Source organism: Henckelia pumila, chromosome 1 (assembly GCF_033568475.1).
Source record: "Henckelia pumila isolate YLH828 chromosome 1, ASM3356847v2, whole genome shotgun sequence".
Taxonomy (NCBI): domain Eukaryota; kingdom Viridiplantae; phylum Streptophyta; class Magnoliopsida; order Lamiales; family Gesneriaceae; genus Henckelia; species Henckelia pumila.
This window is the reverse complement of record NC_133120.1, coordinates 15,429,471-15,451,508: the sequence shown is the minus strand read 5'-3', so window position 1 is coordinate 15,451,508 and position 22,038 is coordinate 15,429,471.

The window sequence follows — 22,038 nt, the reverse complement described above, 5'->3', positions numbered from 1 at the left end:
GTGAGCTGCAACATCAAAATTTCTTTTTCTAGTTCTATGATTATCACAGTGAATCTCTTCAAAAATTGTCAAAGTTGAAACCAAACACAAGTAAGCAAGGAAAAAAGATCTGCGTGAATTCAATGTCTCAACAATCTACATCCTCCTCCATCCATGATACAATCGAACAGTTGAATTACAAGCGTAATGAGCATTTTTCCTCTGAGGCGCCACACAACCAGCCTACTAGTTCACTAGTGCACGACCATATTATAGAAATATGTTGTTGTTTTGGTTGCACATGTTTCGTTCTTGTGTTAATATTACTTGTAGCGCTGTTTATTGTAATAATAAGACATTAAGTTCCAAATTTATGCGGCTTTATTCCATATTTAATACAAGTTGTACAAAATACATATCAGTTAGCACCTGCCATTTGAAAATTTAAAGCAATGACTTATTGATTAGTTAACTGAGAAGACATCGTTCACTGAAACAGTAATGACAAAGATCATTTCTCAAATTCGAACATTACATACTTGTTTACCACAAAAAGAGTTGGTTTCAGAAGAACTTAAGACAACACAATACACTTAACTACACTACGACCCCAGCTCAAGTCAAAATTTGACAGCAGATGGTTCCACAAAAGCCTCAAACCAAGAGCAATCCAGCAATGCTTCCACTCGAACGTGTGTGCCTTTTCAAAGGCAATTTCATGCTCGAATCATCTTCTAGTAATCGCTTTTCCCCGCATATTTTTTGAACAATCAAGATTAATTTCTGAATAATTTCTGTTAAAACATTATGCTAATAACAAATAATTGAAACATCATATTATAAAACAATTACACCTACTCTATAGGTTCCTTCCAACAACTTCTATTGTGCCCTCTCGCATGACAACGACTACATGTTGAGACACGTGTATTAACTTGCGATGGTATTCTCTCCGTCTTTCTACGACCAGGCTGACTACGAACAGAAGGAGCTTGGATTATATCGTATTGAGCAACACACGACTCACTGATTTCAAATGTTGGGATAGGATTATTATGTCCTTTGTACGCAGCACGATACAAAATCATACACGGACAGAGATTTCGGCTCAATGGCAGAGCAGGCGTTCTTGCACGGAATCTTATTGATCAGCCAAACTCTACATGAACAAGTCATATCCACTAAATCCACGGCAAATGAATTTTCACCATCAACAACCTCAAACTTCCAATCACATGAATGATGAACTCTTAATGTTCGGGATTCGATGTATGCGCTTACAACAAACTTTTCTTTTCTTGGACTTAATTCATTGGTCAAGAGTAGAGTTGATTCACGTCGTCGGTGCATCATTTTCATTATTTGCACGCGTATGTGATCAACCATAGCAACAATAGGCAGATGACGAGTTGGCCTATCCCAAATATTCCAACACTCGACTATATTGTTATTTATAACACCTCATCTATTGCCAACAAACAATTCATTGGCCCAACTATGTGGATCAGAATTTACAATAAACCCTCTAGCAAGTGGCATTGACTCTAATATATTGTTTATATTTAGCTCGTACTCTTGAAAAGACAGAGCATACGCATCTTTCTTGAATACCGAAGACCAATGTTTTTGTTATGTCTGGGATAACTTCTCAACAACTGAAAAGTTTAACAAAATTTAGATTGAGCTTAAAATAATCAGATAATATGAAAAAACCAAATTAAAATTGCTCGAGGATCAACAATTTAGAATTTACCTGCTTAACGAAATTATCCACTAAATGTCTCAAACAATAAGCATGGTGACTCCCAACAAATACATGATTCACTATCTTCATGATACTGGTATGTTTGTCCGAGAAAAATGTGAACTCGTCGAATGGAATGCGTTGATAATAAAGGAGAACACAAATCAAATGATAACAAAACCAATCCCACTTCGCATCATTCTCCACATCTACTATGGCATAAGCAATTGTGAAAAGATCATCGTTCGCATCTTTCGACACAACAACTAAGATGCATCCTTTATACTTATTCTTTATATGAGTACCATCCAAAAATATCAATGGCCTACAACCACTAACAAAACTGACAAAACATGCATGAAAACAAATGAACAACAGTCTGAATTTTTTAGTCAAATGCTCAATCTAAGACTCTACAACACTACCAGGATTAGTCTTTTTAACAGCATCACAGTACCATCTTAATCTATCATAGCATCCTTCATCTGTGCCATGAATATCATGCATCGCCAACTCTTTACCCTTCCACACTTTGCGGTATTCTAACTCTACCCCAAAATCTCTTTGCAAGTACATCTGCATTGTACACGGACGATAAGAGGGCTTTCCTCTCAATTTTCCTTTCACAACATTTGTTATCCAATAGGCATCGTCTCAAGGATGCCCTCTACTACGTAGATTATTCTCACCACAATTATGTTGCAGTTTACATTTTCTAATGGCAAAAAGATTGTCTCTTTTATGTTTCGAAGCATAAATTCTCCAATCGCAGCTCTTTTAACTACAAATCACAATAACCTTCACGCTGTCATTTTTTACATATGTAAATGAACGTCTTGTGGCAACAGAAAATTTTTTCAAATAATTTCTAAATTCACCAGCACCCTTGAATGTTTGTCCTATACCACGAATAAAATTAATCCGGGCATCTATAGTATTGGTGCAAGGGGGCTGTTCAACCTCGTTGTCACTCTTCGACTGCGTGTCTTCCTCATCAACCCTTACCAGTTTAATATACAATTAATAAGATAAAAATAACAATAACCACAAAAAAATTAAAATTTTTAAAAATTAATCTTGGTTTAAAATAGCTAATTGATAATTTATACAAAGCAATCTACAATATTTTACCTTTAATATTTTTAATTAAACATGTTACTAAACAAATCAAAATAGGAGAATGAAAATATGTCTAATAATAGTAAATGTATTTTACCTCCCATCATTCAAGTTGTTGAAGTGTTCATTTTTATTATCTGCCCTCAATTCAATCGTCGTAAGCTTTACACACATATGAAGATGAATCATATTAAGGACATCATCATCATCATTCAAAGACACAAACATCTTATTCAATGGAGCTACATATTGAAGAATAATGGATTTCAGTGATATTTCTGCACATTTTTTTGCTCAGACTCGCAAAAACATCCATCAAGCTACAACCACTGCAGATTGAGATGACAAACAACTGCTGCTTGAATTTACAGCAACCCAAAAATGAAAGATGGCAAGGACCACTTTCAGATTCCATTCTCAAACTACAAAATTATAATGCTCTTCAAAATACTATAAATCGAAGCATAATACATTTTTCATAATATATTACACACAAACAATACAAAATAACAAATTCAGAATACTGTATTTTAATTCTAATAATTTCAAACACAGTAATAGTAAAGCACTAAAACCACCAAATTAAGAATTAAAACATTATAATCGAGAACATTACGAAATATCAGCTAATCTATCAGAAATGCTTATCAAATGAACTGCATTCCCAGCAATGGACGTAAAAATTGTTATTCGTACGCTAATCTGTAAAACTAAGGCAATGCACGAAAACTCAACACCACTTTTATATTCATAAAAAATATCAAACAATTCCATAAATTCAACATTTTAAATTTGTAAGACATACATCAAGCTGTGATAATAATTTATTTGCCAAAATTTTAAAAGATTTCAAATCTAAAACCTAACATGCAAATCTGTGAAACTTTTAGTTTGAGCACAAATATGGGCAATTTCCTTCAACCCACGTCAATGCAGATCTTCAACATTGCTCGATTAAACACAGATCTGTAACATTTTTGTTGATGGATTAAACGTTTAAGATTGAGAGAAAAAGGTTAAGGAGAGGAAAATCAAGAAGAAGGAAAGATCATCGTGTTTTATTTTTTTTTCCTTCCGTAAATCAATTTAGGGGCATTTTGGTAAATTGGCCAAAAGAGGGAGTTGAAAAAAAAAATAGGCATTTCAGGGATTGAGAACAAACTTATTCTGAAACAGGGACAGAGGATGTATTTCTCTTTGCTATTGGGGATTTATCATAAATTTCCCGTTTATTCAAATTTAAATGTTATGATGTATTTATTTTCGTTTACAGGATAAATGTAATTGTAATAACTTCTAGATTTGTGTAACGTCCCAAAATTATCCTAACCGAGATTATAGAAGAATAATATTGATAATCATATTTTATGAATTTTGAGGGTTGAATTGATAATTGATCAAGGACTGAATTGCAAGTTTGGAGGAATTAAGGGGCCAATGTGCAAAAAGGATATTTAATATATAACACTTGGCCTTAATTATTTGACTAGTCTTATCCTTCCTTCCTCCTCCTCTCCAAACGTATTCCCCTCCTCTGTTCTCTCCTTTAACGTGATTTCAAGCTTTGGGAATTTCGATTTCGCACGATTCGTCCAGTAGAAATTCAATACAAAGGTATATTCGTGATCACGGCTGCGAGAGCTTAGTTGTACCGTAAGTTTATCTTCTATCAGTTATACTTCAATTTTTGGATGTCGTTAGAATTTGATGATTTTCGGATATGTTGTTCTTGAGCTAGCATAGATCGTATATTTGAAGTCGGATCGAAAAAAAGAACGACGTTTGGATTTGTTATGATTTTGGGAAGTATCATTCCAAAATTGGGTTTTAACATATTGTTGGATTTTGAATTGTTTTGATGGATTATTGGTCTTAGAAGTTGAATTAGATCGATATATTGATGTTTGTGGTTTTTCGGTTGTTCAGATTATAGTCGTTATGCCGCATGTTTGAATTTTCAAAATTTGGGGAGTTTGATTGAATTTTGGATTTGATTTAGGGTTTATTGGTTGTTATTGAGTTCTTTTTATCTCCGTACAGATTGGACTGAAAAAGATTGAGTTCAGAGTTCGTGGGATCCGAAGCGTCGTAGAATTGATCAAAATTTGGTAATGAGTTTACCTTAATCGGTGAATTATGATTGAATGGAATTTTGAATGGAAATAATTGTTCTTGTAGCTTGTCCAGATTGCAGCTAAATCGAATCGTGGAAAAAGTTAATAGACGACATCGAATCGAAAAGGGACGAATACTCGAGTTTAGACTGATTCTCGAGTCTCTAAATCACATACATGCATGATTACCTGTTATGATTGATTAAATGCATTGAGTTGAATTACTTGAATGTATTACGATTTCATTTGCATTCATACTAAGACAAAACGATTTATTTAAAAGGGGCCGAGTCGCTCAAGTCTTAATTAGACGTTTTGAGGACTATAATCGAGTGGCATTGGTCGTTGAGTTACTCCATTAGACCAAGGCTCCTTATAGTTGCTCCAGAGTCTAGAGGATTGAGATATGCATCATCCACCTTGATCGGGAGAGTTGGTGAGTTGTTGTGATATCCTGACCTAGGGATCCCAAAAGAAGAAACCAGATTCTTTGATTATCCGAGTCGATAATCTTGTTTTAAAGACATGCATTGCATTTTATTGCATTTCGAATTAAGTTGTTGACATACTACTTGAATTGCTTGTCTTATTGTTACGTATATCATGATTTGATATATTACGTGGATTATATGTTATGTCTCTTTTACTGGGAATTATATTCTCACCGGATTTATCCAGCTGTTGTCTTTTCTTTATGTGTGTGGCAACAGATGGGACATGTTCGAGTCAGAGGTAGCATGACTAGATCGAGTTGGGAATGATAGAAGTGAGGACTTGGTTTAGAATTCGATATTTGTATTGTTGAACTCGTTTGTGTCTCTTATTGTATTTTGAATGGTAGAACTTAGAGTTGATGTATGTTCTAGTCATTTGAATGTTTGTACAACTTAGAACTATCATGTACTGAATTTATGCATGTTGAAATGAGTTTGAATTGTTGTTGGGAGATTGCATGATCTGCTGTTGTCTTTCATTTTAATGAGTATTAGCAAGGCACGGACCCCGGGCATACCTCCGGGTATGGGTCCGTGTACCTTCGCATGGTGTAAATGTTGGAATTTGTTCATGCACGGACCCCGGACATGCCTCCGTGCATGGGTCCGTGTCAACATTGGTCGAGGCAGAGAGTTGAGTTTTTGTTCATTTTGTGCACGGACCCAGGCTTGGAGGTGTGCACAGGGTCCGTATATTTGTAGTCTTCGAGCTTTGGCTACAGCTTAATGCACGGACCCAGGCACGGAGGGTGCACGGGGTCCGTGCATGCTTTTAAAAAATATTTCTTGATTAATCCCTTGACTCCCTGTCGTTGATTGTATGATTTATTCTTGATTAGATGATTAAATTCAAGGTCCTCACAATTTGTTTGTTGGCATGTAAATATTAAATTGTTTAACTATTGGATGTTTGTAATGTCGAATCTCTTTCTTTCGGTTCTCGTTAATTTTTCTCGGTCTAGTTTATCTGTGTTTTGGTTGTATTTTTAGGTTGTTGTCTGTGACAGGTGGGTTTTAATATAATCAGATAGGTCATGCCGAATTTTTTGAAAAATCTGTATTTTATTTCATTATTAATTGTAGTAGAGATAGAGGTCGTTTCATATAGGGGTGGGTGACCCCCTGGAAAGTTTCTCAGTGTGCGTGTTAGTGAGGACATAAGCACGCTGGAAAGACACGTCTTGATAAAGTGAGGATAGTCTTCGAATCTGAGGCGTTACAGTTAGTATAAGTGCCGACCTCTCTAAGTACGGTATGGTTTGGGGATGAACCAGGAGAAAGCTGGTGGGCATGTGACGCCCGGGGATAATAAAAGTACGGGGAGTGATAGCCGATGCCCAAGAGGTTTCACAGACAAAGAGCGGCTCCTGGAAGGCTTCTAGGCGAAGGGAGACATGAATGACCCGAACCCGTGCAGGAATGAGAGGTATTCTGAGATTTTGTAGGTAAGGAAATGCACTGTTGAGAAGGGCTTAAAAATATTTGATAGTTACTACTCATATCATGAAGGTGCATCTTCTTTTCGAGAGCTCATCGCATAAGAACTCCAAATTTAAGCGTGCTCGACTTGTGGAAATTATAGGATGGGTGACCTCCTGGGAATTTTCTCAGGGTGCATGTGAGTGAGGACATAAGCATGCTAAGACCTGTCTTGATACAGTGAGGATAGTATTCGAATCTTGGGCGTTACAATTTAAGCTCAATCAATTAATTAAATCCTTGTTGAACTCATCCAAGCCCACTAGTGGAATAATTATTCAACACTATTTCTATTTTGACTCAACAAAGTCCCTTAGTGTTTAATTAATTCAACACTTTAATTAATTTAATTAAGTTCATAATAATAGTTTTGCAAATCACCTTTTTCAAAACTAATTATTTATTCAAATCAACTTTTAGTCTTAGAACACTTTCACAAATTAAAAGTTATTTTCCTCTTTATTCTCATTTAGAAGTCATACTTCTAATTTATCTCACTTATAAACTCTTTTATAAACCGTTCAACTTATTGAACTAATTTTTATTCTCAACGGGATTTAGAAAGGCAGTGCTTGTGTGTCGACCTTCAATGGTTCAATGATACAACTAGAAGTGGGTTCACATCTTCATGTGATTCGGGATCAACAAGTCCCTATATGAGCTTACCCTTTACAGCTCCATTCTTATTTATCAACGGTTTGATAATAAGAACGTCAGAAAATTCAAGTCTGATGGTACCCAACTAGTCATGTTAAACTTCTAGCAGTATCACTTACATGACTCCCTAGGTATCAAATGATAGTGCTTGCAAGTACCATTCAATTATGGTTAGCGTACAATACGGTCCCTTCAACTCATATATCCCGATTGATTTGACAACCATGGGTATATCGAGAGTTCGTCGTAGAATCGATAACTATGTGTCATGTCGTAGTTGCATTGAAGGTGTAATTAAAGAAACTAATTTATTAATTACCACCTACCTTGATCAGATAATTCAAACTATAATTAAATGAGATCACATAGGATATACATACTCGAAGGTAAGCGGCGAATCCCCGACTACAATGCATAGATTGCTACATGTTTCGACACAACACCCAAACTTTCCACCTGATGACCCTAGTTGAGTCGGTAAAGAAGTCAAAGTAAAGCGCTAACACATAGAGTTTCCATGTTGTCCCGGGTCATAAAGAATGGTGACAACCATAAACTAGGACCTTTCCACTCGTTAAGTGAGAACCACTTGGAAAGTCCTTTAGGGAGGGTTGCTCAGTGCACTCTACAAGGAGAACCTATTTGCATGCTTGGACATCACTATGTCCCCTACCAATGAAACTTGGTACTCACATCGCAAATACTATTCTCAAGCTCGAACGACCTTTATCCTTTTTTTTTGGCTTCTGAATTGACTAGAAACGATTTAAAATATACAGTATTCCAAATATTAGTTTCATGATAGTCGTCATATGACCATCTCATATTCTTTCTACTATTTGTATATTCAAAGAATTTATCTATGCAACTAGCCTGGGTATACAGATAAAGATGTGCCAAATTCAAATATTATAAAAATAAATATTGTCATACAAGAGTTATCTCAAGGACCCTCTGTCAACACTTGACTCGACGGGCACCTACTCTTACAATTTCATCTTAGAGTGCATTATTTTGAGGATGAAAGATTAAAGAGCATGACAAGAAAATAAGTTTTATGATGGAAATTTTATGAAGTTTAAGATATTTATGACGAGAATTTTATGATTAGTTACGATGTTGAATGATGTTATGTATACATGAAAACTTTTGATTTCGTGTGTGGACTTGTGGTTGCAGTACAGATTGGTTATCCGGGATGAGCTCCGGAGAATACCTTTCCAAAAGAACGAAAGTTTAATGTATATATCGATGACGATCGGTATGAGACGGTACGCATATTGGAACAATGCTGCTATGAGTTGTATCAAAGTATATGTTTGTTATACAATGGCCATGATCACAGAACACAAGAGCTCTTATGGTTGCCACATTTGCGCATAATACATCACCCTAAATGAATAATTTTATGATAACTATTTTTATTGCATGATATGTTATGTTTAGACATGCCAATGCATTATGTTTTGTTATGTTTAAGATATGAATATTTTTGTTGAGTGTTTAGACTCACTATAATTAAATGGTGTAGATATTGATGATGTGAATGAGATTATTGACGATTATGTGGAGGGACAGGAAGCGGAGTAGCCGGTTCTGCGAGGAGTAGATGCACTAGCGTGCTGTCAAAAAGACATTTATGTGTGTTTCTTTTAAGTTTATGAGAAGGAAAAAAAAGTTTTTACTTTAAAACTTTCTATATGTTAGAAAAACATTGTTGAGAAATATTTTATTAAGTTTTTGGTGAACAATATTTTATTTTCATTAAAGTTTTTATTTTTCGCAAATTTTGTTTTTAAATAAGTTAGTATGTTTATTAGCGTCCTCGAGTTTTAGGACGTTACAAAAGGCATGCAACGGAAAAATCAACATACTATATTCCTTACAATGCAAGTACAATTTAAAAAAGAAAATAATCCTAGCCAGAGACGAAGCTAGAGGGGGGCGGTGGGGCCGTCGCCCCCCCTCAATTTTTTTAAATTTTTTTTGTATATATTATATATATCATATATATAATTAATTAAAAAAATTAAAAACTCTTTTTATATTTGTGAGATCAATGTATATTTTTTATTAATTTCGTAATAATAAACTCTAATACAAAAATTCAAATAATATGAATCACATTTAATTGCAAAGATTTTGAAACAAATGTATTCAACGGTATAACAAATAAAAAACAGTTACTTTTAAATAAGTATTTATATTTTTTAATCTGATTTCTTTGTAAAATCATCAATATTTTTAATTTATCAAACTACTAAAATTGTAATTACTTCTAAAAAAGTGAAAATAATATAAATGTTAGTATGTCATAGATATATAAATTTGATTAATTTAACTATTTCAATTTTAATTTCATAGAGCGTGGAGTTTTAGGTGTAAAATATATAATTAAATATGAAAGATTTATGTGTTTAACATTTATTCATTGATATTACACTAATACATATTTTGTTCAAAATTTCATAATAAATTTAATCATTACTTAGTTTGAAATTGTATATAAAAAAAATCGAGTATAATAATTTATCTAAATATAATATACATGTAAATAAAAAAAATTACATATTATTTTAATTTTTAATCTGCATTTCAAATATTTTCTTTGCAGTTATTAAAATTTTAATTTTAGTATTTTAAATATTGAAAAACTTTGAAATAGTTGTTTTTAACTTTTACATAATTTAATATGAAACCAAATATTAAATTTTTATTTTAAATTTCTTTATAAGAAATTCAAAAAAAAATTCAAAATTTTAATAAACTTTTTCAATGATATGAGTCAAAATTATTATTTTTATATTATTATGTGTATATATATATTTTTTAAATTTTTTTAAGAATCAATAATTACATAATACTAAATTCGCCACCCTCACTTAAAAATTCTAAATCCGTCCCTGATCCTAGCCATAATGTCCAAAGGTAAAATCTCTCCAAATAATTCTATGCAAACACGGGACCTTTCAACCCAACAATAGTATCCAAATCAAATTGACTTAAATATAAAACACGATAGCTCAATTCAGCAAAGAAAAATCTTCCTATTAACCAAAGTCATTTTTTCCCAAAGAAACTAAATAGATCAGATCCAAAACAATCATAAATCAAAAAATTCATTTGTACAACACAACATATTTCATTCATAGTCATAACTTTAACTTTAAAACATGAACCTTACAGTCATGGAGGCAGGAGGATTCGAGTCCTTAGCGAGATTGCATGCATGAAATGGGTCACATAATCAACATCTCTGATACCAACTGTGACATCCCGTATTTTTTTTTTTATATTTTCAAGAATTATGATGTGAAAATATACGGAATATTGTTTTTTTGAAAAACAAATATGCATCGTACTCGTAGGTACAAATTGTCATTTGTAATAATGGAGTTCGACCCAAGAAACTCAAAATCTTATGTTCAAAACTCGTTTAAACTATATTTAAAAAAAATGATACTAACTCGTACGGTATTCATCACACATGCAAAACTTGAAACTATAAAATAATAATTCACAAAAAAACATATTTAAAACATGTTTTGATCTTAAAATGACATGATGAAACATGAGTTCAATAAACATGCATAACATTAATAAAATGTCCAAGCTTTCGTAGACATGCTTGACTTAATGTAATAACCCAAAAATATTTAATTTGAGAATTTATCGAATTTGAGATTTAAATTTCAATATTCTTAAATTAAAGAATTCAATTGAAAGTTCAAATTTTTTCGGGAATTGAATTGAAATTCTTGAAGATTTCAGGGGCCAAAGTGCAATTTTCTAGGACACATGGCACTTATACATTTAAAGGTGTATAGTGATTCATTCCATCAGAATATTCAGCAAATTAAATCGAGAATTCAGAATTTATCAACAAAAATTATATTTCAAGCTCGATTTCTCTCAATACGTTTGGTAGAATTCAAAATTGATTGTATATCCGTGATCCTTGCATCGAAGGCTACATTTTGACGTAAGTTTTATTAAGTTCTACCATGTTTGAATTTGGATGATGTTAGAATCAGAATATTGTTGGATATATATGTTTATGAGATAATTGTTATTGTAATCCAAGTCGGTTCGGGAAAAGATTGGCGGTTGGATTTGTTATGATTTTCTAAAGCATTTTAGAAATTGGTCCATTTCTGATGTTGCTGATATATCATTATATTCATGCTGATATGAGTTAGTATGAGCTGTTATGATTAGTAGAAATGATATATTTGATGTTCGGTTTGCCGGTTTATAACCGTTATGCCGCCGGTTTGGGAATTGTTAGACTTTTGAGCTATCGATTGAGCTGAGCATTGTTTGAGTTGATTTCTAGTGTTTATAGCGTGTTATACTTCATTTCCAGATTTGGTTGAAGATTGATCGCAGTCAAGACTTTCCAGCTTCGAATCGGGAAATAGTTGATTAAGGTTTGTGAGTTTTATACCTTGAGGATTGAGTTGAACTTGAGCAGATTTTTTATAAGAGCTCGTATCTCTTGTAGCTTGTAGATTGTGCTAGCTTGTAATAAAAAATGGTATGATATGACGATGACTGAGTCGGGGAATGATCATCAAGATGAGTTCGCCTTCTCAATCCCTAAAACACACAATTTTCTAACTTATATGTTATGTGTTGTAATATTCATTACTTGAGTTTTATGGCATGTTTGTTAGGTTATTTATGAGGTGATTGTGTATGGTATCATCTCATTGTGCATTTTGAGCCTAAACCTTTCTTTCATCAGTGCCATGGTATCATAGATGAGTTAGGAGTTCCATAAATTCTCAAATTAAATATTTTCGGGGCGTAACACATAAGGTTCTCAGACGTTCGTGCCCTACAAATTCTTCTCGCCTCCTAGAATAATCAGTCCCATAAACAACCTTTAAATTATTAACTTATTTTTTTACATTTGCATCATACAAGTATAATGAGTCTAAAGACTCAGAAAGAAACCTTCAATACATAGCTAATACATAATAAAAATCATCATGCTTTGGATGTGCAAGACTTGAACATAAAAATCATGCATATAAAATCATGGGCATAAAAATCATTCATTTAGTGTGATGAAAATACATGCAATTGTGGTAATCATATCTTATGAGTGCATGGGGTTCCCGTAATCACGGTCATTGTAAAACAAACATCAGATGTAACATCTAAACTAGCCTTGGATAATATGCGCAGTATCATTGTAGCGACCATATTGGCCTTGGACAATATGTGCACCTTCATTCTATGGAAAGGCCATGTACTGCTACCACAATTACATGTACAACATCAAAATATGTTATCATGCATCATCAAAACATCATCATAATCATAAACTTCATCCTAACGTCATCATTTTCATCGTAAAACTTCTTATCGTTCATGAAACATACTTAAGAGAATCTTAAAATCATCATATCATCATGAACCTTGAAAATAGTTTTAAACTTAACAAGTCATGCTTGAAAATCATGCATGCTAACTAAAAGAAAATATTTATGAAAATTAGAGATTTAATTTTTGAGTCGAAAATATTTAATTTGAGAATTTACGGATATTTGAGGTTTAAATTTCGGGATTCTTAAATTAAAAGAATAAAATATTTGGGTTGAATATTTATGAGATTGAATATTTTCATTATGAGATTGGATATAAAAAGGATTTAATTAGAAGTTTAAAATTGAGCAAGGAACGAATTGCAAATTATTAAAAGCTCAGGGATCAAAATGAAATTTTGCTTGGTGAGCAGAGAAACACATGGCATGCACATATGTTTAAACGTGTATGTATCACCATATTGCAGTCACAAAGTGAGAGAATCATAAACTTCAGCTCAAGCTTCCATGGTCGTTTCCTTTGCTCCAAAATTTAGTGAAAATTGATCCGGCCGGTAGAATTTCAAATAGATCGTATATTTGTGATCACGACTTTGAGTGCTACACTTTGACGTAAGTTTGGCTAAATTATACCATGTTCTAATTTTGGTGATGTTTTTAGAATTAAGATTTGATTGTATAAACGTGTTCTAGTATATACGACAATTGCTTATCTAAGTCAGATTGAGAAAAAGATCGTCTTTTGGACATGTTTTTCATTTATTGAATACTTATAAAATTTCTGGAATTATGGCTGCTGAATTTCGAATTGGAGATGATGAATTGAGATTATTTATGTGTTTATATAGTTGAATTGATGATGATTATGTTTTTAGAATCTTTGGTTTCGAACAGTTGCGCCGCCGGTTTGAATTCTGGTTGATTGATCAAGTCTTGAAGTTGTTTCGGTGTTGTTGAGTTTGAAATGAGTTTTAGAGTTGATGTTTGAGATTTATATACACTTCCTTCAAATTATAGTTGAAGTTATCGAATTCGGATCGATGATTTCGAGTTTGAAGTGTTTGAAGTTCAATCAAGAAGTTATTGAGCTTTGTTGACGTAATTGAATTAGATGTTGGATGTAAGCTTAAAGTTGATATTTATTATGCTTTAAATATTCATTTCAGAATAAGGTTGAAAAACATCGAGCTCGAGTCGAAGAGTTCGAGTCGACAAGACCGAATTGATTGAAGTTGGCTACAAGTTAGAACAATTAGACCTTGGTCTATCAAAGAGGAATGAGAAGATTTTGTTATAAGATTGTTGTGATCAGAAACTGCAAGAGTTTGAGAAGTTCAAAACAAGATAAGAAAGGTATGATTCGACATTAGCTTTGAAAGGTAGAATAACATGAGAACGTGATGGTTTTTGAGTTTATTAAATCACATGCATGTTTAGTTATTATTGTTTGATCTTATATGACTTATTTGATCTACTTGATTTAGTTGAACTTGTTGCTTATTAAATGAGTTTGTTTGATTAAACATTCATTCTTATTTTAGATTTAGAAGTGTAGATTATTATGAACGATTTGATTGTGGTGAAATTGCTGATAGAGTCGATATGTAATCCTTTTGATCCATAATTCTTTTGAAACCCCGAAAGTAGAATCAAAAAGAAAATATTGGACGTGGTGAACTTATATATGCGAGGCTAGGAATCAGATTTGAGTTCCTATTGCCAGAATTCCTAATATAGTGTTCATAGTCCAGGGAAAAAGAGCATTGTTACCACCTCGAGCTGGAGCGTAGGTGGGAGGTATGATTTTGTCCATATTCTTTTTTCGGGATCCCGAAGAGGTTAATTATGAAACATCGATTCTGCGAGATTGAAATCCTTTACCTATAACCTATACCTGTGTCGTTATGATATTGATTTATTTGCTTTGAATGAAATCCGGTAGGTAAGGGTATATGGACTCTGTGATTGGTGTTAGTAGAATATTGATTTGATATGTTTATATGTTTATATACATGTCTTTCATACTGAGATGTATTTCTCACCGGAGTTATCCGACTGTTGCTTTGTTTGTATGTGTACATTGCATCAGGTTGGGCAGGAGCGAGTCAGACAAGACGTGTATAGCTCGAGAGAGAGACTTAGCATGTGGAACTCGGGTTTTAGATGAAGTCATGTATGTTAGTTAGATGTCAAACATTCTAGAATGCAAGTTATGTTAAGTTGAGGAACATGATGAACATCTTGTATAATTTATCCTTTATGTTGTCTTTGAACTACTAGTTTGTTGTACTAGGTGCATGATTTTATGCTCAAACCTTGAGATAGTTGTTGATTCATTTTTCTATACTTGTAATAGTTTGTATTGGATTGATTAAATGAAGCTTAGAATGTATGGTGAGCTTTGGAACTGATTTTGACAAACTGCAGATTTTTGTGATAAGGATTCTCTTTCTCGATCGGTTGGATTGCACCGATCGAGCGAAGCTATGTTGGATCACAATCGAGAGTTTTTTTTTATTGCTCGATCGATCGGCTAACTTCAACCGATCGAGCGAGGCCTTTAATTTTAAAAAAATAAAATTTAATGGCTTTTGCTTTCAAGTTTAGTTTGATTGCTTGTAAGTTATTTCGTTTAATTATCAGTTTTATTCTGATTACGAGTTGATAATTGAGATTAGTACCCGAGGTCTCCACAGACCCTAACCCGGCTACACTAATAATTGGAGGTTTAAGCTTTAATAAGCATGCAATAAACAATAATTAGAGGTAAACTGCAGAAAACATAAATAAATTCTAAACCAGCATAATACAGCCGGATAAATAAAAACCAATATACAACCCAGTTGAAATAATTCATTATCCTAGCTATTACTCCTGAAGCTCTGTTTAGTCACCACCTTATCCCAAGTCCTGGTGAAACACCTACAACTGCTCCGTCGAATGGGATGTCCAGAAAACATTAGACTTGAGCATTAAAGATCATTACAAGAGTACGAATATACATATATCATGCATGCACATGCAATATGTCGGGTACTGGAGAACCTATCCAAAAGACTTCTCAGTCAAGGTTCCATGGTATGTAGCACGCTGGACGTCGCATCAGGAGGTGGCTCCCATACCATAAAACTATAAATATATCCGGATCCAAATCATAGAATCCATCCACTAAAAAAATACGGGGCTGAGCGACCCCTACTACGACTATGAAATCAAGGCATAAAGCTCAACATGTTCAGCATGCAGCATAATATCAATGAATATAAAAATTCCATGGAAAAAAATGCAAACATAATACATGTATATTCTACCAGGCTATCTCGGATAATAATTATGTACCTCAGTAATATATTCATAGATGCCCCACATCTACAGTCCAACACTACAATGAAAAATATTCATGCATCACTAATCATGCCCTAAAATCCTTAACTAAGCTATTAGATTCTCCATACATCTACTAGAGATCCAAAGTTATGTCTGCGTCCGTCGTCAGCCCGTTGATGGCTACTGCCTCAAAACTTAGGCATTTCTCCACTACCATCCCCAAAGCGCTCCGCCACTCCCGGCCTTCCAATAGGACGACTAAAAGTCTCTAAAACATAGCAATAAAGGGAGAGGAAAAGGTAATGGGACGATTGAAAATGGGGCTCTCGACCCTCTATTTATAAGCGGATATCGGATGGTCCGATCCCCGAGTTCGGATCGTCCGATCTCCTCAGTCAACCCCCTTCAAATAGGTGTCCCTTGCCATGACGTCAAGGCTTACAAAATATGTTCGGATCGTCTGATCCAAGCCTTTGGAACGTTCGATCTCCTTGGGTTGTCAAATCAAATCCATATCCACTTATCCAAACACGATCGGATCGTCCGGTCCCTCTTCAGATCGTCCGATCTCTACGGAGCCTCCGATCTTAAATCATGCATCCGAAATCAGTAAACTTTGGATTGTCCCGATCCTAGGGTTTGGATCATCCGATCATACCGAACACATGGAACACTTTGGGTCATTTTTGAGTTTTCTAAATCTATTTTTCAACTCCTTAAACTCTTTTGAGAATCCCTTAATCATGTTTTAACCAATCTATACATGATTACACCACTAATCAAATGTTAGTTATTAATTTAGGATTCAGGTTACTACATTCTTCCTCCCTCCCCCCCCCCCCCCCCCCCCCTCATAAAATAATTCATCCCCGAAATCTAGGGCAGTCCTGATAATGTAACGCACAACCCAACTTATCACATTCACCTATAACTCTGATCTAATAAAAGATCTGATTGAATAGATTTCGACCACTCAGACCTCGCTAAAACCTGCATGGTTGATCTCTCACTGAAACACATCAAATTTCAAATGAAAAGCTTAGAACCTAACTTCGATTCTACCTCCATGCTGCTATCGAGAATCTCATACCTCGCAAATGATTACAAAGAAGCTACTTCTTCCAAAATCAAAATCTGTAGTGACCCAACCCAGATCCACTACTTTTCAGAGATTAGCACTTAAATAAGAATGAAATTTAACATATGAGAAAAGCTACAAAAACCCAAATAAATACTGGTCGGCAGAATACAACCGACTAATAAATCAAATTCTATATACAACCCAATCGAATTAATCTTAATAACAAAATTCTTACAGCTGAGTCATGTTGTCTCTTCCTGGTCACCAAATACTCCAAGCCTCTGGGCGCACTACCTGCACCTGCAACTACCCCGTTGAATGGGGTGTCCAGATAACAAGAAAACACTGGACGTGAGCTCTAAGCTCAATACGCTAGTACGGGTAAACATACAAACATGATGCATGAATATGTAAATCTGGGTGTCATAATGGAATAATATCCTGCTCAGTCTAGGCGTCGTGGTATGTAGCACGCTAGGCCATCGCATCAGGAGGTGGCTCCCATACCATATAACCCGTGGACATATCCGAAACCAAAACCATGGTATCCATCCACACATGCAATGGGGCTGAGCTACCCCTATACTGGGTAAGCCAAAGATACCGGCTAATCAAGATGTATGCACGTGTAGCATAACATCACATGCAATCATGACACGTAAATGCAAAATATAAGCATGCATATCCGCTGGAAATCTCAATCAGTACATATGTACCTTACTAAAGGCAGTCCTAGGAGTCCTACTCTAGGTTCTACACCTATCATCAACTCTACAATGCAAATACCCATGCATTATTATTTAAGATCTAAAAGTCTTAACTAAACTATAGCATACTCCTAAATATTTTTAGGAAACCAAAGATATACCTGCGTCCGACGTCAACCCACTGATGGCAACTATCCCGCAACTAGGGATACACCTCTGTTGCAGCTCAACAGCTTCGATCACAGCTCCGCTACTCGATCACAACTCCGGTACTTGAGCACTTTGGACAGTCCGATCGGATACTTCGGATCGTCCGATCTCGAGTATTACATCATCCGTGACGTCACCTACTCGAAAACCTATCTAGACTACTGTTCGGAACGTCCGATCCTAGACTTTGGATCGTCCGATCTCTACTCTCAGCCAATTAAATTATTTTCCTTATACTATCTTATCTGAGGGAGATCGGACCGTTCCCTCTTCGGATCGTCCGAACTCCTTCCTTTTAAACTATAATAGTCCCTCCAAACCCAACCACTTTGGAGCATTCGATCCTAAGTCCGGAGCCTCCAATCTTGCTTAGACTTGGAACCTTCCCGGCTATTTTCAAGTGTTCTGGATACATTTTTTAACTCCTTAAATCTCTTAATCATGTTTTACTTAATCTAAACATGATAACATGATTAATTATCCATTAATCATTAATTTAAGATATGGTTTACTACATTCTCCCTCCCTTAAAATATTTTTCCCTTGAAATCTAGGTTAATTACTGAGAACGTACTAAAGACCCTTCTTGCATGTCTGGTCGAATAGATTTTGATACACACAGACTCTTGTTATCAATCCGCAGTTCCACTGAAACTACGAAAACATCACTGACCACTGCCAGTAATTCACTGTTATTGAAAACGATTCAATACCATCGATTGGTATTTACTTCAAAAATCTTGTTTCCGCCGACACATGAAAGAATCTTCTTGAAAATAAAGACATCAGTTTTCCTCTAACATGTCTATCGACTGATACTGAAACTTGACACACTTCCGACCACGACCAGAAACGTCATTGTTTGCCCTGTCATTGAAATCCTGAATCGCCTTACCAATTTTGCAAGATCATCTGAACTCTTATTAGATCACTCAAGAGTTTACTGAGAACTCACTGTTCAATTAACTGGTGTGATCTTAGTCACTGATTGTGTAGTAATAGCTACTAGCTGGATATTAAAACAATCCCTCTGATATCTAATCCAAATATTAAGAGATTATTGTAGTATCCTGACTACTCGTCGAATATTAATTCTGACTAAATTGCTGGCTGCGAATATTAGCTATAACACTTCTGCTAAGACCACAACTAGTCATTAATTATCTCTAGATACGCACAAACTCTTTTTTTTGTCAAACGAGAAGACCATATACAAGTATATTGTCCCACTGGTCTAACACTGACATCGCATCCACGGTGTTACCATGAGACATTTAATCAAATGTCCGTATTCGTAATCTCAGTATTATATTCTAGAGATCTCCTTTTGAGTACTCATCCGAGTTACTCCTTATCACTAAGGATAAAATATTTATTCCTCAAACCAATATCTCATGCGAAAAGAAATGGCATTAACCCGTCACTCATCGCATAGCAACAGTGTCGCTGCACACTACCGTTTCTATCTTGAAAACTTCAGACGGATCACGATCACCTTGATCCGAATCTTGCTATCGTAGATAGCATCTACGCGATTACACTGGTCATCCTGCCACGGATATCAACAAGTTCTCCAATATTCCTAGTATCAGAACACATAATTTTCATAATTAACCGCTCGATGTTGGCTAACGTTCCCAAAGAACGCCAACTAAATAATAGATGGCAAATTCTCTACCTACTAGCTCCAATTGAGACAAATTCATTGTTCACAATTTCTAGTTTTACTTAATCGCTGAGTTTCTCGTCTCTGTAATACACTACTATCATGCCGAACACTTATATGGGCTAACACCATCCTCGGCATTATTAGTCTATATCAAATGTCTGCATCTATCTCGTCGCTCGAGATAATACTTGAAACACCATACTAGTTATCCCATCCTAGATAAAAGTACATTTTCTCAAATCTTGACTTACGAATTTGGATGAACAACACTGGTTCACTTCGATCCCACACAAAATCCTCAATATTAGCAGCAATCCAGCTATCTTATCGGAACGATCCAAATCAATTCCATCATTTCAATGGCAAAGCACATCAGAACACACTAGGAAATTAGTAACAATAATCACGGCGAACTATGAGAACACAAGTCTCAGCTATTGTCTCATCCCATGAATAAAGCAACTGATGTTAATCTTGCTAATGCTCATCGAAATCCATAAGCACTTGTCACAACTCAAGGATAACTTTCGATAATACTACTAGAAACATCTAAGAAAAATACATAGCTAACAGTCACCGAATCGTTCACTGATAACTTGGAATAATTACTTAACCCCATTTCTGCAAAGTGTTTCAACCATTGCTAACACCAAGCAATGCTTAAATCAAATACGTCACCAGTAACCTCAGCAACACTACAAATCTGACTATGACCACAACAGTTTAACTATCACTACTTTTCGTGACTCACAAAAACCCAAATTTTGTTCCCTGCATTCTTGGAGATCCCCAACAACTAGAGAATCTTGAATGCACTCGAATTTCTGCTTCTATACATTACCAAGGATCAATCTACTAAGTACATCAGCTTATAGTATTATCCCAAGTACATCCTGATTTACTAAATACCAAATCAATCACTAATCGGCATAAACTTATCGACCCCGTTGATTCATTGTGGCTCAAGCTCGGCTTGACAGTATCAACCCAAATCAGATGATCATTGATTACTAAAACTTACATGGCTCGATCACTATCGCAGATCTCGCTACCACCTATCTGCTAATACCAAACATTTGAAATCACAAGAATCACACCTGATTCGACGTAACTACTCCCGACATAGTCCGAAAACAGTTACAAGTAGTCACTGGTACCAATCCTGAACCATTCTGGACCTACTATCCACTGTCTTGTTCATTCGAGATGAACAACAAGACTCGCCAAATCCACTATTAACAATAAGTTCGAAAGATTTCAACTATCGTTGAACATGCTCCTGGTAGTTGACCGCTTAATCGGTGTGATATAAATCTATGGACAAGCGTAACAGGTCAAGTAATAGATGGTGGACAAGAGTCCAGATATCAAACCTACAGAGACTGAATATATGATTACCAAAATATGATTATACCTACTTAATTTAGACTAATAAATAAAAGTGATGAAATTTCAGATTTTAACTAAGAAATAAATTTGAAAATAAAATTTAATTTAATTAAAACGCAGCAAGAATTTTAGATTGAATTCAAATATGAGAAAATCTCGATCAAGAACACACGTAGGTACCGAACAAATCATGTAACATGTAGCCTATTCAGGACTCAGATTCAATCTTAAATTACGGTGAATCCTCCTAACTTGTTTAAAGGTCTATTTCTAGAACAATTAAATCTACTCTAATATTGACGGATTAATTTCCATAACTCTAATAAAATTCAAATGCATTATGAACTGTGAGAATTCAGTTAACACCTAAAACCGCACGATGAAATCGAATACTATTTCTAGTCAATTTTAACTCATGTTAATTATTAGAGTGATCAAATAAATTCCTCCTCTGTAGACTTAGAATCGATTAACATGCAAGTAAAATATTGGCCAGATCATTCACAAGACAAATAAAAATCTAATAATCAATAATATAAAACAAAATCTAAAAAATCCCAAACAAACATCAAAGTTTTCTACATAGATTTGTTCGGCCCAATCACGTAACCTTGATAAAAAAAGAAATTCCCAATAAAATTTTTTCAATCCAAACCATCAACCAAAAATCAAAATAAAAAGAAAAGAAGAAGATTAGAATGATGTGATGAACGAGAGCCGCCTCCTTGCCTCTTCA